The following is an 18,172-nucleotide window of genomic DNA, read 5'->3' as shown; positions in this document are numbered from 1 at the left end:
TCATCTTGTGAAATACACTTGTAAGAATGAGATTGCTACTACAAAAGCAAGGGCTAACATCATAACTCGTCATTTAATTGTTTGGACAGAACTGTCAGAGTAATATTAAGTGTTCTATGTATATTGCTTTTTTAATTGTTATGGACATTGTATATAGTTAGTTTTTTTCTTACTACACTGTTAAGTTATTGCGTTATAAAATGAATAAAAACATTTTGAGGAAAAAAAAGAGGCACAACAGAGATTTCTAGGTCTGACTGGACAGTAAAACCTTTGAGCTTTGAATTTTTAAATTTCTTTCCCAGCTGCTGAGGGACGTCTGACTGAGAAACTTTGGAAGCCACCCTATCCCACGCAAGTTTTTTCAGTGTTTGACACCAAGTATATTTTGAAAACATATAAACAGCTTCTAAGGATGTACCACTAAGTTCTCACTCATCTTTGCAGACTTACAGTGTGAGAAGTAGGTACACAAGCTTCGGTACTCTGAGACATATGGTATGTATGGCATAATACTTCCCATACGTTATTAATACTGCACCAGTGATTAAGGAAGGATATCACATAGTATTTCAACTGTGCTGAGCCTTCTACCAAGGTATCTTTCTTACAGGTTTTTACTTGGGCAATAAAGCCAGGATTTAGTATGGTTATTAAAGCTGAATCTAGACATCAAAAAGAAAAAGCAGTTTGACAGATTACTTAGTCTTTCACTTCTCTTTCAGTCTCTTAAAGATACCTTCCTCAGGAGGTCCAAAGAGGAGGTTCTTACTCAAGGAGGCATTTATATATATAGATTTAAGTTGGGAAAAATGTACTGGATAGTAAAGACGTGCAGTCTCGTTACACAAACATTTTACATGTTCATGGGATGAAGGCCCTTAAGTATTTTTTTAGGGGACACCTCTTTATCTAGTTATGTATATGAGCTTAAGTTCTGTTTAAAAATAAATTTATTTTTAACAAAGAAATACATTTTTCTTCAAGTACAAGGTACGGTTATGGGGGCATCCTTTGCCCCCATGTATGCCAGTCTAATGATGGCTTTTTTTTTTTTTTTGAAATTAAGAGTATGTTTGGTCTTTCTTTCTTTAAAAAAAACACGTCATTAGGTATTTTAGATACATAGATGATTTGATTTTTGTTTGTCGGGGAGGTAATGATCAGGTAATATTTTTCATTGAGCAGTTGCACAATGACCAGTTTGGTCTTAAGTTTAGTGGCTTACAGTTAAGTGAGACAGTCAATTTTTTTAGATTTGGAATTGTGGGGTGCAAACAGGATTCGTTGGTAGGAAAGTTCACAGAAAGTTCAAGAGGGTTCACATTTCCTACATGTTTCCAGCAGTCACCCCCCCCCCACTTGATTTCATCTTTACCATACACTGAGTTTCTGAGAATAAGTAAGTTGTGTAATGTAGATAAAGATTTTGAAGAAGAAATACAAGATTCAGTTAAAATGTTTACACACACGGGACATGACAAGACAGAAGTGTTAGAAACTTTAAATGGAGTTAGAATTAAGCGTTATAAATGTGAATATCTAAACTCAGTAAATACACATAATGAGGGACTTCCATTTATTGAGTTGATAGATTTTGACAAAAGAAGATGTAGGGGAGATGCAGAAAATAACTGTGCCAACCACACTGGTAAGATGATTTACTTTATGACTATTTACAATGTACTAAGTCAACAGACTAAGCAAATGTCACATTGCTACTGGCCTATGTTGTTCATAGATGGTATTTTGAAACAATGTTTAATAAACCTTTGATTTCTTATAAAAAGGGCCGTAGTATTTCTGATATAATAGTGCACAGTGAAGTTCAAATTCCTGAAGTATGAATACATAGATTATTTTAAGATATGGCACTTTTAGGTGTAGGAAATGCTCTATTTGTCTTCATGTTGTAAAGAAGTTTTCTACTATTAATTCTACAATTTTTTTTCAAAATGGATGTTATACTTGCAATACAGAAGGAATTGTGAATATTTTGAAATGTCCACGTAATAAGTTTTACGTAGGTGAAAGTAAACGAAAATTTAAAGTGAGTCTTCAAGAGCATATAAGGGACATTAACTGTTATAGTCCTTTAGCTATGCATTTTAAAGAATTTCATGCAAGTAATTTTAAACTGCTGCAAGGTTGTGTTTTAGAACAAGTGCGGTCTATTTTTTTAGATCCTGTAGAAGAAAAATTGTTGTAGAAAGAAGCACTTTTTACTATGAAATTTGATACCTTGGTTCCCAAGGGTTTAAACACAGATCTTAACTGGAAGTATATGATTTAATTAATTGTTTGACTGAATGAGTGAGTGTATTTATACATCTTGAATGATTAACAGCCGAGGCGCTAGACTGTGTGAAGAGGGAATACATTTTTTTGCTTGAAGACTGTGCCTTCCTTTTGTGGTTCCAAAGCTTGTGTTATACTCTTCCAAGCTGGCCCATATACACCCAAGCAGTCAAATTTTAGTCACTGCTAGCACTGGCAGACCTCTGATACAAATGTCATCAAGCAAATGCAATTGTTTTTAATGAATCGAAAAGACTTGTTTAAATTTGGAAGCTTGCTAATAACAATGGCAGACTATATGTGGTGGTCAACCATTATAGGTCTGCATCCCTTATTTTAGCTGTAAATAACTTGCGTATTTAAATCAGCTAACAACTTAGTACAGTACTGGAACTTTCTTACAAGTTTTTACTACAGTAATAAAGCCAGGATTTATTATGGTTATTAAAGCTGAATCTAGGTGTCGGGGGGGGGGGGGGGGGCAGTTTGACAGAATACTTAATGTTTCACTTCTCTTTCAGTCTCTTGAAGACACCTTCCTCAGGAGGTCCAAAGAGGAGATTCTTATTCAAGGAGGCATTCAGAGGCTCAAGCCCTCAAATGGTTTATCAGGTCAGGTCTAGGTTCATCAGCCAGGCATACCTACAGACAACAGACCCTGCACGCTGCTACCCTACTTGATGCATCAATTTTATCAAAGCCACATTTCCTGGAGTGAGAGGGTGCACAGCTAAAGCACCCCCCCCTAAGGTCCTTATCTAAAATTCCCTGTACTTAGACTCTCATTCCTTCCACCAGGGTTTGCCAGTAAGCAAGTAGGTCTGCCAGTTTAAGGCTCTGAAGGAACTGTATACTTCCTTCCCAAACCTGTTTAGTACTTTACGCTCCATCATTGTGAATGGTGATCCTTAATGAAGACAGAAAGGATCCCATGCAGACTTAACTAAAGACCTGTCTTCAATATGCTGGTGTTTTTCCCCATATTGCTTAGCTGAGTGGCTGTGCTCAAGTGACTGGTTCTCAGAGGCCCTAGCTGATATCATCATGGTGAACAGCAAGACACGTAAGAACATTTGAACTGCAAACTTGACCCTTTTTTTAGTGTTCTTAGGGAGAAACAAGTACAATGTTGACAGAAGTCCAAGTCACGCTCCTGGCCAAGACAAAAAACACTGCTGGAATTTTTATGGGGAATCTGTTTCTAGTAAAATTTGTAATTACTGACTTACATAAAATATTGTGTCAAGAGTCACTACTGAATAATAAGTAGCAGTTATAGAGTACGAAAAAAAAAACCCTAGGTGATGTTTATCTGTCCCCTGAAAGCAGGACTACTGACAATGCTGTAAAACTACATAGTGCACTGGAATGCGACAAGCAAAATCTAAGGACAGCATTGGCCATTCCTCTTATAAGACGCAACGGTGAGGAGACGGACAAAGCCACTGGAGGAACCAGTGCTCTGTAAGTTAGGCATGCCAAGGGATAACTACAAGCAGGATATTCCCACTGATCAGGACTGCAACACTGAATAATACAATGAGCATCTATCAAACTTGGTAAAACACACTCTGCTGTCCATATAATTCTAAAGGGCACATCAAGTCATTCTGGTAAAATCAGTATGTGAGGAAATAGAAAATATCAATATGAGGCTACAGCAATCAAGTTTTTTGAAGGCTGGACATGGGTCATACCCATAAGAACTAATCCTATGACCCTTTAACTTTGGTTTCCTCATCCTGGTGACTTTCTGTGGAAGAATAATCTACAAGGCTGCGTAGTTCTCAAATAGCCAGATAATAAAGGTGACACGCAAGCCGATTATTACGATGTGCTTGACCCATAAGCACAAAAGTCAGAGAGAAATGATATGTGTTAGGAATTTGCATCTCTAGTTCTATGAGAAAATGTTTGTGAAAAAATTTAAAACTGTGAAGAAACCAAAGTATAAACTTGCAAGTTCTCCTGCAAAGCAGTGAGAAAGATCTGAAGATACTACATTGAGAGCATTAAGGAAGCATCCAAGAGGACAGTCTCACACTGCTGAAGGGGAATGATTCCATCCTACCATGTGCTGTATTACAGGTAGTCCTAAAAATGAATCCTAACAGTAGAATTTGACAATAAAGAAGTTATGTATTTACCATAACGTTCCATCTGAGTGGTCTATCTTTATCTCTGACAGATGGGTTAGACTCATATCGGAACCAACTCAGCTGTTACTACAGCTCGCACCAGCCCAAACCTCTCAAGCTTCACCTCTACCCACAAATCCACGCTCACAGTTACCTCAGATAGAGTTTGCAGAAAAGCATATAAACATATACACTAAGAGGGAGCCACCACTGATCCCGGGAACTATTGACCTATTAGCCTGACGAGCCTGGTCTGCAAGGCCATGAAACGTATCATCATGGAACTCATAAACAAAGACATTGGTAACCTCCAAACTCTGGATCCCACCCAGTCAGGTTTGTGAAAGGCAGATCATGCCTCCTCAACCTGATCGACTTCTTTGAAGCAGTCACCAAAGCCGTGGATGAGGGTAAGGTGGTTCACACAGCCTATCTTGACCTCGCCAAGGCTTTCAACATCATCCCCCATTCTGGAATTATAGCTAAACTCACTAAATTAGGTATAAATCCTTACGTCACAGGATGGGTTGCCAACTGGCTCACTGTGACAGAACCCACATTGTAAAAGTTGCAGACTCCAAATCTGATCTCAAGGCAGTGACAAGTGTAGTGCCACAGGGTTCCGTCCTGGGACCTCTCCTGTTTGGTATCTACTTCTCTGAAGTACAGGCTAACACAGAAGGCCTCTGGCTGACGAAGTTCGCAGATGACTGCAAACTAGGAGCCATAGTCAAGTTCCCAAATGATGTGGACATCCTACAGAAGGGCCTCACTGAGACAGATGCCTGGTGTCAGAACAATGGCCTCAAGCTCAATGCCAAAAAGTGCAGTGTCATCCCCTTTGGTAAAAACTTTGTACCCATGAACTACCACATAGGCAGCAATCTACTTAACACTGAATGCGTGATAAGAGACCTTGGGACCCAGGTGGACAGTAGTCTCTCCTTTGATAGTCACATCGCCACAGTAGTCAGTAAGTCATTTTACATGGCACACCTAATCATAAAAGGGTTCTCATCCAGGAAAAAAGAGGTCATTGTTCCCCTCTACTCGACACTCATTAGACCCATTACAGAGTACAATGCCCCTTTTGGACTGTACCTCACAAGACATCTGCAGCAGCTGGAAAGGCCACAGAAGTACCTCACAATGAGGATTACTGGCCTCAAACAAATGCCCTACACTGACCATCTCAAAAAACTCCAGCTTTACTCCATAGCATATCGCCTACTCAGAGGTGATCTCTGCCTAACATATAAAGCTATGTCAAACCCAGAGTTGTTGGACATGCTACACCTAAAGAAATCCCAATCCTTCCAAGCTACACGCTCTAGGGACCTAAACCTTGTCACCACAATAAACAGGACACGCTGGAGGGATAGACTCCTGTCCCAGAGACTTCCTATACTCTGGAACAAGCTACCCATCTATGTCAAGCAAAGTTCTTCATTAGCACTCCAAGAAAAATCTGGATGAGTGGATGGGAAATAGGAAATACACCCCGGGGATCACTTCTGTGTCTCTGCTGGACAGTGGCACAGGAAATATAACTTCCTTGGGTTGCGTAAGCTATGGTACCTTGCTGGCTAGGCTTACGTAGGCCCTTGGGCCGATAGCCTAGTACCTACCTATGAACCTATATATACACACATGTATATAAATAACTGAAGCCCAGATGGAAGCCATATCTACTGTGCTTGAAAAAAAATCACAATACTTCATGGATATATAATGCATTCCACCAAAATATCTTTTAAGGTCGGGGAATGGAGGGAGGGGAGTCGAGGATAAATTAAAACAGGCAACACAGATGGAATGTTATGGAAAGTACATAACTTATCTGATGTTGTCAATCTTCATTTTATCTTTGACAGATGGGACAGAGTCCCCAGCTACCTAAACTCTTGGGTGGACTTACAAAGGATATTCCTGAGCACCATCGACTCAAAGGATGATCTTCCCCTAGAGACCAAGTCCAATTTGCAATGAGTAATAAAAGGTATTGGAAGAAGCCCATGTAGCTGCTGCACATACATCATCCATCAAGGCTCTAGATTGGAAAACTGCCAAGGTGGCTATATACCTTGTAGAATGTGCTTTAACTGGCTTAGACAAAGTTAATTTAGTCTCATCATAAATAAATGAAATGCAGTCTTTCAGCCATTTAAGCCAGAATTACCTTGCTGTCTGCCTTATCCAATTTTCCACTGGAAAAACAAATAGCTGATTTGATTTTCGAATCTCTTTTCTTCTGGGAAGACAGAAACATAATTGTCTATGAACAAGTAAATGTAATGCATATTCCCCTTTGTTGGAGGAATTTGGAAAGAAAGCTGGTAAATTAATAGTTTGATGGATGTTAGCTTCTAATACTACCTTGGGTAGAAAGGAGGGGGTTTGTTTGTGGAAAATCAGATAAGGGGGTTCAGACAACAAGGCCTTGATCTCTGAAACCCTCCTGGCAGAGGTAACTGCTACCAAAATAAAGAAGTTATGTGCCTACGTTCCATGTTTGTTGTCCTTCATCTCGCATTCCTTCTTGCTGGTTGGGGTTCAGAGCCTATCCTCGGCTCCGACTCGGCCGATTTACTATAGCTCCAGAGCTTTTACTGGCTCGAGGCCAACCCCTATCCCAACATGCCTAGCGGTAGCTACCCAGATCTCGTTTGTAATAGCCCACACCAGACATACATAGTAAAAAACAATTTTGTTTACTAAGCTCGTCAGCATTTAAGAAAGGAAGGAAAGAGGAACAAAACAAAGCATGGTTAACTAACCTGGTATGTCAGCAGAAAACTCAGCCAGTGTAACCAATAAAGGAACTCCTCTTGAACTTCCAGGAAGGGGGAAGGAGAGTGGGATGCAAGAAGGAAGGCGAGATGAAGGACAACAAACATGAAACATTACGGTAGGTACATAATTTTTTTATGTTATGTTGTCCCATCTCGCCTTCGTTCTTGCTGCTTGGGACAGTGTCCCCACAGCACATTGTTCTTGGGTGGCTCACTGGAACAAACTCTTCAGGACCGTGGAACCAAAGGATGCCCTATTCCGGGAGACCACATCCACTTTGTAATGAGTGATAAAGGTATGAGGATTTGCCCATGTTGCTGCTGCACAGATTGAATCTAAAGGCAATTTAGCCTGGAAGGCAACAGAGGTGGCTAAGGCCCTGGTTGAAGGTCCTATGGGCCTTCTTGGAAGCATCTTTTTACGCAAATCATATGGAATAACGGATCGTGTCCAACAGCCATTTGATACGGTCACTTTTGAAACTGGATAACCTTGTTTATTGTCAGCAAAGGATACAAACAATTGGTCTGATTTTCTAAGGTCTTTGGTCCTGTGTAAATAAAAATGTAATTGTCTATGACATCCAATTGATGGACTCTATACTCTGTCTTGTGGCCGTAATTGGAAAAGAACACAGGAAGGTCAATGGACTGACAAGTTATACTCTGAACATACCTTTGGCAAGAAGGAAGGATTGGTCCTAAGAGAGAGACTATCTTTGTGAAAAATGAGATACGGCAGGCGAATAGACAAAGCATGTAATTCAAAAACCCGTCTAGCTGAGGTTATAGCAACCAAGACAACGGTTTTCCAAGACAGAAATTACAGGGGACAAGATGTTGCGGTTTAAAAGGTGGCAGAACTATAGAGGCTAAAACCAAATTTAGGTCCTGGGGGGGGGGGGTTCTCTTACCAGACGCCGTAAAAGAGTTGCACCTCGTAAGAATGCCCTGCACAACTTATCGGACATGTTAGACCCCAAGTCTCCTACATGAAAATTGGAGATGGCACCAAGTTGGACCTTAACAGTAGCTGCAGCTGCCCCTCTTTCGAAGGTTTCAGTCAGAAAGTCAAGAATCTTGTGAACAGGAGCAGTGAAGGAATCAGTGTCATTACTCTTCTCCCAATAAGAGAACCTCTTCCATTTGCTAGTGTAAATCCTCCTGTTAGTAGGGCTTGTGAGAGGACACTAGGATGTGCTGTACAGCAGGGGAAATGTTCGGGAGCCTGGATAAGACTGGAAGTGGGGGAACCAAGCAGTCAGCTTGAGAGTTTGGAGGGAAGGATGAAGCCTGCCCGAATGATGCGTCAGGAGGTCCAGAACTGGGTCCAGTATCCAAGGCTCCAGTTGAAGATGATGGAGAAGAAATGGGAACCATATCTAATGAGGCCAGTAAGGAGCAATGAGGATGAGTTTGCAACCCAGCGACTATGCTTTCTGAAGTACCTTTGGAATTAGAGGGAAAGGTGGAAAGGCATAGAGTAGTCCCAGAGGCCAATCGTGAATAAGTGCATTCCTGGGTGACTGTCACGGAGGGGGAAAGGCCAGTTGTGTACACTTACCATAAATGTAGATGTTCGCATGTATTCACTGTTGCAGTCATTACATTTGGGTTATCTGCCTGCAGGTAGCCCTCAGCCGGCCTGAATATCAAAGTCTTGGATCCCTGTGTCGGATGCTGTCTCTTCTTTCATGATGTCAGATCGTCAGGGGTATAAAAAGTACAGTTTTGTACCGACCATAAATGTAGATGTTCGAGGATCCACATTGCTGCAGTCATAACCTGTGGGTAGTCCGCTGTCCTCGGTCGGCCCGAATACCAAAGTGTTAGGCTGGCGTCGGTCATGGTCGCTCAGATCTGACGTCAGTACGCCGTGGTACTAAAGCGCAGGACCGACGCCATATCCTCAGTCTTTCTTGCCCCAGATGTCAGAAGGCCTAAAAAAGAAAGGCCATAGCCAAAAATAGAAAAATACCCAATCACCAAAGTAGAAACAATAGGTACCCCACAAGCCACACAGCCACCCCAAACTACAGAGGGGAAGGAGGGAGGGTAAATTGGACTGCAGCAATGTGGATCCTCGAACATCTACATTTATGGTAGGTACAAAACTGTACTATGTTCTTCGTCTCACATTGCTGCAGTCATAACCTGTGGGTAGAATCCCAAAGCAAAGGTAAAGGGAGGTTGGCAAAATCAGAAAGCATTAGGAGCTGCTAACATGCCCTGTAAAACTGCAGTGGCAAACCCAGCCCTAGATTTGGAATAAAGAGGAAGATGGTAATGTTTAGAAAAAGTGTGCACTGAACTCCAAGTAGCTGCCTCCAAAATATCTTTAGTAGCTACTCCCCTTAAAAAAGCAGTAGAAGTGGCAGTCGCCCTAGTGGAATGAGGTCTGATTCCAGCCGGAACCTCCTTACCATGATGAGAACAACAAAAAGCAATACAATGACCAATCCACTTAGAAATAGTTTGTTTTGAAACAGGTTTTCCTTGTGAACCCAAGGCAAAAGAAATGAATAACTGTTGAGACTGCCTGAACCCTTTAGTTCTGCTCAAATAATAACGTAACTGCCTGTGAATATCCAAAGAGTGCAAAATTTTTTCCCCTTTATTTTGGGGATCAGCATAAAATGTAGGCAAATGAATAGATTGGTTTAAGGCCACATTAGAAACAACTTTAGGCATAAAAGTAGGGTTAGTACGCAGGGATACCCTATCCTTATGGAATATCAGGAAGGGTTCAACTGCCATTAGAGCCTGTAATTCAGATACCCTTCTAGCAGACGTAATGGCCAACAAAAAAGCAGTCTTCCAAGACAAAAACTTCAACTCCGAAGTAGCTGCAGGTTCAAAAGGAGGTAAAGTGAGCTTTTCCAACACAAAATTGAGATCCCAGGAAGGAGTAGGAGCTCTGCGTGGGGGTCTTATGTTCTGTGGCGCTCTAAGAAATTGCTTAAACAAAGGGTGAGAGAATAATGGTGGGTCACAGTCATAGTGAGCAGAAATGGCTGCAGCATGAACTTTTACAGAGGAGAAAGACAAACCCTTGTCTAATAATTCTGTAAGATACTGAAGTGAAACACTCAAATTAGGCACTGAAACATCAAAGCTCTTTGTTTTGCTCCAAAGAAAAAATCTCCTCCATTTATCAGCATAAACTTTCCTTGTACTAGGCCATCTGGCCTCCAAAATGACATTCAAAACTTGTTGAGGAAGCTGACCCCCAGGGTCTAAAACAGAATACGCCAGGCTGTCAGATGCAGGGACTGAATCCTGACATTGCGGAAATGATTGCTTGCCTGGGACAAAAGGTGTGGAATTGATGGCAAAGGCCAAGGAGGCTCCCGTACTAAACTCCTCAGCCGAGGGTACCAGTGCTGACGTGGCCAATCTGGAGCTATTCGAATCATGCAAGGCTTGTCCTGTCTGACCTTCAAGAGCACCTTGGGAAGGAGAGGCAGAGGAGGAAAGGCATAGACGTGAAGGTTGTTCCAACTGAATGATAGAGCATCCACTTTCCAAGCTTTTGGGTGAAACATCTTTGTGCAAATCTTTGGCAGTTGGAAATTTAGTGGAGAAGCAAACAGATCTATGTCTGGAGTCCCCCAAGCCACCGTCAACTGTTGAAATACATGAGGATCCAATTTCCACTCGTGGGGATCCACCATCTGTCTGCTCAAAACATCTGCTAAGGAGTTCTGTGCTCCTGGCAGAAACCTTGCCTGAAGAGTGAGGTGCAAACTGAGAGCAGTCTCCCACAAAATCATAGCTTGTCTGCAAAGAAGGTATGAATGAGTTCCCCCTTGCTTGTTGATGTACCACATGACTGTTGTGTTGTCTGTTTGAATCAACACCTGTCCTGGTTGAAGTAGATCCTTGAAAGCCATCAGTGCAAATTGGACTGCTAACATCTCCTTCATGTTGATATGCAAATGTTGTAGTCTGGGAGGCCACGTGTCTTGAACCCATTTCCCATTGAAGTGTGCTCCCCAAGCCATGTCTGAGGCATCTGTCGTTAAGATCTGACTCACCTCTGGTCGGGTCACAGAGAGTCCCTTGTTTAGGTGACATTCCTGAGCCCACCACAAAAATTCTCTTTGGATGCAAGGTATTATCTGAATGACAGTGTCCAAATCATGGCAGTGTTGAGTCCATACGCTTTTGAGATACCATTGTAGCTTCCTCATATGCAGTTTGGCATTGGGAAGCACCAGAATACAAGATGCCATGAACCCCAAGGCGTGAAGGACTGTCCTTGCAGTCAGCCTGGACCGTAGAGATAATTGCTGGAAGTAAAGGGAGAGATTTCTTTGTTTGTCCGGGGTCAAAAACGCCATCTGAGAGGCTGTATTCAGTCTCACACCCAGAAAGCACATGTCCTGAGAGGGTACTAGACTGGACTTTGTTTCGTTCACAGAATACCCTAGGCACCTAAACACTGCCATAACATACTGTAGATGGTGAAGTAACTTGACTTTGTCTTGAGCAAGAATCAGGCAATCGTCCAAATAAGGATAAATTTGTATTCCCCTTAATCTTAAGAAGGCTATCACCGGAGCCAGGACCTTTGTGAACACCCTGGGCGCAGTAGATAAGCCAAAGGGCAATGCAGAGAACTGATAATGAAAAGTACCAGCCCGAAAATGCAGGAACCTCCTGCAGCTGGGCCTGATAGGAATGTGAAGATAAGCCTCTTTGAGATCCAGAGTTACCATCCAGTGATCTTTGCCTAGCAGAGGCAGAAGCTGCTGCAAAGTTAACATCTTGAATTTTGGAATGTCCAGGTATGTGTTGAGAATAGACAAATCCAGAATTGGCCTCCAAGTGTTTCCTTTCTTTGGTACAAGGAACAGGCGAGAATAAAATCCTAGGCCTACTTCTGACGGAGGGACCCCCCTGGATAGCCCCCATTTTTAAAAGTAAAGAAATATGTTTGCGAGCCTCCAACTTTTGCTGAGGAGGAACGTCTGGCATGCCTTTGAAAGGAGGCAAGGTGTGAAAATAAAACTTGTAGCCTCGATCTATAATGTCCAACACCCATTTGTCCTGGGTGACTAAAAGCCAATTTTGCTTGAAAAGTGCCAACTTTCCTCCCAGAGGAGCTGCCAGACAGGAGGGATCTGGCAGCTGGAGATACAGGTCATTGGGTCTGTTTACGAAAAGGCTGACCCCTGCCCTCACCTGAAGATTGTGCAGGAGAACTCCACGTCCTAGGCCTGAAAGAACCCTGAGCATGAGCTCTGCCCCTACCACGTCTAGATCTGCCCCTAGACTGTAAATCAGAAGAAGGATAAGCCCATCCCTTAGCAGGCCAATTTCTGCTAAACTTAGGGGGCTGCACCTGTAAAAATTCCTTAACTGTCTGCATGGACTTAGCTTTGTCTTCCATTTTCTTCAAAACCGACTCCACAGGAGAACCAAACAGAACTTCAGATTGAAGGGGAGCATCCAAAATTCGAGCTTTAACATGCTCTGACAAATTCTGATCCTTAAGCCAGGCATGCCTACGAATAACTGAACCAGTGGCAGCCACCCTGGAAGAAGCCTGAAGAGCATCAAAGCCACACTGCAAAGAATGCTTACCCACCTGATCAGAGGCATGAACTAAATCTTGCAATTCCTTACACTCTATACCCTCTGCCAAAGCATCTACCTTAGTTTTTAACTGACCTAAGAGAAAATTTTGGTACTTCAGCATATGAAACTGGCAATTCAAAGCCCTCATCGCTAGAGTGGAAGAGGTATACACTTTTTTACCCCACCTATCCAAAGCTCTAGAATCTTTATCCAGAGGAACTGGATTCTTTACAACAGAAGCCCTGACACCCTTAGGTCCCTGGCTAATAGTTTCCGGGTCAGCTCTTGGGCTCTTATACAAATATTTATGAGCCTCTGACACTCTGTAATACCTGTCTGGCTTAACAGGGGCAGGAGGTAAAGAATCAGGATTAAGGGAAGCTTCAGAGAACACATCCTGAACAACATCCAAAACAGGGGGAATAGCCAAGGGCCTATGCTGTGGTAAAAAATTCCCTAAGCCTCTTTCGAGAATCTGAGAAATCCTGACCTTCCCACTTAAAATGCTCCCTCATGGAATGCAGGGTTTCAGAAAAAGAAAAATCCTCTGGAGGGGAAGCAGAAGGACATGAATCCTCTGCATCTGAATCAGAATAAGGAGGAAAATCCTGAATGTCCTCAGCCGAAGATTCAGAGTAATCTGAGGAATGCTCCAATTCTTCCACCTCTGGCTCCACCCTAGGCCTCTTATCCGGAGGGGGCATAGAACCCCTGATTAAAGTAATCAAATCTTCTGCCATTTTCAGCATATGCTTTTTAGGTACAGAACCTGCAGAACTAGGGCTGACTCCAGTGGTAGACAAACCAGGCCTGACCTTGGAAGGTGCCTTAGTGACAGAAGTAGAAGGCCTAACCACCTTATGCAAAGAAGGGACTACAGAGACTTGAGAGGCCCCCTCAGCCTGACCTGACTCCTGAGAGGCCACATCCTGCAAGATTAAAGGCTCCCCCTGAGATTCAGCTGAAACCTCGGCTGGATCCACAGATTCCACCGTAGTTTCCATAGAACCGGCGTCCGTAACGGACGACTCATCCTGCTTGGACTTTAACGATTTTTCTTTACGCTTCTTAGCGGTAGCAGGCGTCGGAGGATCCAACGGCATATTGTAGTTACACCGCTTACCGAAGACAAGTCTAGCACAATCTAACCTGCGTTTAATGGTGCGCTTATTAAATCTAGCACAAAAGCGACACCCGACTACGTCGTGCTCAGGCCCCAAGCAAGGAATACAGAGAGAGTGGTAATCCCTATGAGGTATCTGTTTCCCACAAGAAATACAATTATTTACTTTTTCTGACATCCGGATTTAACTGAGGCAAGAAAAGACAAAAACATTCCCCAACGGGGTACTTAGCCCAACTTGGTCTTCGGTCTGAAACTCAGAATACGAAAATTTCAGGACGCCGAACGGCACTTGCAAACGCTGCTTCTGCTTCGGACCATGCGGCAAGAAAGACTGAGGATATGGCGTCAGTCATGCACTTTAGTACCACGGCGTACTGACGTCAGATCTGAGCGACCATGACCGACGCCAGCCTAACACTTTGGTATTCGGGCCGACCGAGGACAGCGGACTACCCACAGGTTATGACTGCAGCAATGTGAGACGAAGAACATCATGCAGCCGATGCCATTACATCAGGTTTTTCTTGCCCCAGATGTCAGGTGCCCCCATAACGGGAAGCAATTGTATGTTAGGTTACACCTCCAATAAAAAGCAAATGCACCAGAAAGCTGAAATACACTAAACAAGAAGAAAAGTACAGCCAAGAGAAGTAAGGGGGCTGGAGGGAGGGTAACCAGGACTGCAACAGTGAATACGCTCGAACATCTACATTTATGGTAAGTGTACACAACTGTACTATGTTCTTCGTGTTTCACTTCTGCAGTCATTACATTTGGGTTGATGCTCAAAGCTAAGGAAAGGAGAATGAAGTTAGAGAGCATTAGGACCAGCTATTAAGCCCTGCAAGACTGCAGTGGCAAAACCAGCTCTGGATTTAGAAAAAATAGGCATGTGGTAATGCTTGGTGAAGGTATGTACACAGCTCCAGGTAGCAGCTTCTAGGATGTCCCTGGTAGGGACACCTCTGAGAAAGGCTGTAGAGGTAGATGCAGCCTTGGTGGAATGTGATCTTATCCCCTGTGGGGTAGGTTTTCCATGGTGCTTATAGCAGAAATGAATGCAATGGGCTATCCACTTAGAAATGGTTTGCTTTGAAATGGCCTTCCCCTCTGACCCTGCAGCAAAGCCAACTAGCAGCTGTTCAGATTTTGGGAGGCTTTGTCCTGTCCAAATAAAATCCAAATTGTCTGTGCACTTCCAAAGAGTGCAGTATTCATTCTCCTTTGTTCTGTGGATTAGGGAAAAAAGTAGGCAAATGAATGGACTGATTAAGGGCCACACTAGACACCACCTTGGACATAGAGAAAGGATTGGTCCTGAGGGACACCCTGTCTGCATGGAAGATGATGAAGGGCTCCACTGCCATGAGTGGCCTGTAATCCATACATTCTTCTTGCCAACGTGATGGCTAGAAGGAAGGCTGTTTTCCAAGAAAGGAATTTCAACTCTGCAGTTGCAGCTGGCTCAAAAGGTGGTAAAGTGAGCTTTTCCAATACAAAGTTAGGTCCCAGGCTGGAGTAGGGGCTCTCCTGGGTGGTCTTAAATTTTTGGCCCCTCTGAGGAATTGCTTTAGCAGGGGGTGAGAGAAGAGAGGTGGTTCAGTATTCTAATGTGCTGAAATGGCAGAGGCATGAATTTTAATTGACGAGAAGGAAAGCCCCTTGTGGAGCATTTAAGTACAGAAGAATATGCAGTAAGCTGGGCACCGTTGTGCCCATCCCCAGAGTCTGGCTCCAGGAACAGTATCTTTTCCACTTTTCAGCATAGGATTTTTTAGTACTAGGCCTCCTTGCCCCCAGAATGACACCTAGCACCTGCTTACTGAGGGATGCTATTGGAGAGCTCAAGAAATTAGCCAGGCTGCAAGGTTCAGGGTTTGCAGCTGAGGGTGCAGAATCTGGCCCTCCTGCTGGGACAGCAGGGAAAGGGTCTGAGACAGGTGCCATAGTTCCAGCAGTGACATACTGCGCAAGAGGGGGTACCAGTGCTGGCGTGGCCAGTCTGGTGCAATCAGTATTGTCCTTGGTTTGCCCTGTTTGACCTTTAGCAGAACTTGAGAGAGGAGAGGCAGAGGGAGAAAGGCATAAACTGAAAGGCTTTCCCAGGAGAAGGACAGGGCATCCACTTTCCAAGCTTGACTGTGGGAAGTCCTTGTGCAGAATTTGCCCAATTGGTAGTTCAGAGGGGAGGCAAACAGGTCTATCTCCGGATTCCCCCATTTCTTTCTCAAAAGGTTGAATATCTTTGGTTCCAGTTTCCACTCGTGTGGGTCCATGAGAATTCTGCTTAGGTTGTCTGCCAGTGAATTTAACTTGCCTGGCAGGAATTGAGCTTGTAACTGCACTTGATAGCTCAAGGCTGTGTTCCACAGAGCCATGGCTAGTCTGCAGAGAGGGTATGGAGTGGGTTCCCTCCTGCTTATGTACCACATACTGTGGTGTTGTCTGTCTTTACCAATAACTGTCCTGGAAGAATGTGGTCCTTGAAGGAGGTCAGGGAATTCTTTACAGCTAACATTTCTTTTTGATTGATATGCAGGTGCATCTGACTCAGGTTCCACTTGCCCTGAATGCACTGCCCTGCCAAGTGAGCCCCCCCCCCCCCCCATGCATAGTCTGACGAGTCTGTTGTTAGGATTTGGGCGGCAGGGGTAGAGTGAATGGGAGCCCCTTGTTGTGGTAGCAGGCCTCTGCCCACCAAAGGAACTCTGTCTTTATACATGGAATGATAGGAATCATTGATTCCAGGTCCTGAGAAAGTTGACACCATAAGCTTTTTAGATACCATTGTAGTTTCCTCATATGCAGTCTTGCATATGGATTTAGTAGAATGCAAGAGGCCGTGAACCCCAGGGCTTGCAGGAGTTTCCTTGCAGATAGCTGGATCTTTGTGGCCAGTAGTTTGAAGTAGGCTGTCAAATAAACTTGTTTCTCTGGCGTGATGTAAGCTATCTGGGAAGTTGTGTTCAAGCTTGCTCCCAGGAATACAATTTGTTGGCAGGGTACTAGATGAGATTTCTTTTCGTTTATGGTGTTCCCCAGTGAAGTTAGAAGTTTCTTTACAAATGCCAGATGTTTTAGAAGCATGCTCTGGCTTTCTGCCTGAATTAGACAATCGTCCAGGTATGGGTATATTTGAATATTTCTTTGCCTGCAAAATGCAATGACTGGAGCTAGGCACTTTGTGAATACCCTGGGCGCAGTAGATAAGCCAAAGGAAAGTGCAGAGAACTGAGTGCATGGAGCCTGCTCTGAAGCATAGGTATTTCCTGCAAGATTCCCTTATTGGTGTGTGCTGGTAAGCTTCCTTCAAGTCTAAGGCTGCCAACCAGGCATCTTTGCCTAGCAGAGGAAGCAGCTGTTGAAGTGTTAGCATTTTGGATTTGGTATTACCAAAAAGGTGTTTAGAATAGAGAGGTCCAGGATAGGATGCCAGGAGCTGTCTTTTCTGGGTACCAGGAAAAGTCTCGAGTAAAAACCTTGTCCCCTTTCTTCTGCTGGGACAGGCTGAATAGCCCTGAAAATTAGAAGAGAGAGAGAGAGAACCTGCTGTTGAGCCTCTGCCCACTGATTTGGGGGTCGGTCTGGCCAACCATTTGGGGTTGGTAAGGTGTGGAAGTGGAAACTGCATCCTTGGAAAAATACATTTAAAACCCATTTGTCCTGGGTAATGAGTTCCCAGTTTTTTGCATACCGGGCGATCTTTCCCCCCTAAGGGATAACGCAGTTGAGCAGGGCTTGGAAGGTTTAAGGTTAAGTCATTGTGACATTTTTCCAAAGAGGGGTGTCTTAATACTTCCAGCTTTGGCAGTGGGAGCCCCCCACTGCTTAGGCCTGTGAGTACCTTGAGACTGTAGGCTAGGTGGTCTGCTGTTCCTGGATTTGGACTGAGAAGGCCTGGAAGAGACAGGAAAGGACCAATTCTTAGAAGGCCAATGCCTACTAAATCTGGGAGGCTGTACTTGCAGGAAATCTTTAACAGTTTGCATAGATTTAGCTTTTTCCTCCATCTTTTTAAGGACGACTTCTGCTTTGTTGCCAAACAGGCGGTCTTGGCTTAAGGGAGCATCCAGTAATTTAGCTTTAACATGATCTGGCAAATTTTGCTCATTAAGCCAAGCATGCCTTCTAAGAACAGACCCAGTGACAGCAGCCCTGCAAGATGCTTCTAAAGAGTCAAAACCACACTGCAAATTATGTTTACCAACTTGTTCAGCAGAATGCATTAAATCCTG

At 43.6% G+C, this 18,172-nt stretch overlaps 1 protein-coding gene across 1 annotated transcript in view; it reads right to left on the bottom strand.

Moving 5' to 3' along the window:
- Nucleotides 1-18,172, bottom strand: part of BPNT2 (3'(2'), 5'-bisphosphate nucleotidase 2) — a 458,945-nt gene that overhangs the window by 343,523 nt on the left and 97,250 nt on the right. The gene's annotated exons all lie outside the window — the stretch shown is intronic.

This window comes from Protopterus annectens, chromosome 6.part0, assembly GCF_019279795.1.
Source record: "Protopterus annectens isolate FY-2018-M chromosome 6.part0, PAN1.0, whole genome shotgun sequence".
Taxonomy (NCBI): domain Eukaryota; kingdom Metazoa; phylum Chordata; order Ceratodontiformes; family Protopteridae; genus Protopterus; species Protopterus annectens.
This window is presented reverse-complemented; position numbering and strand designations above follow the sequence as displayed.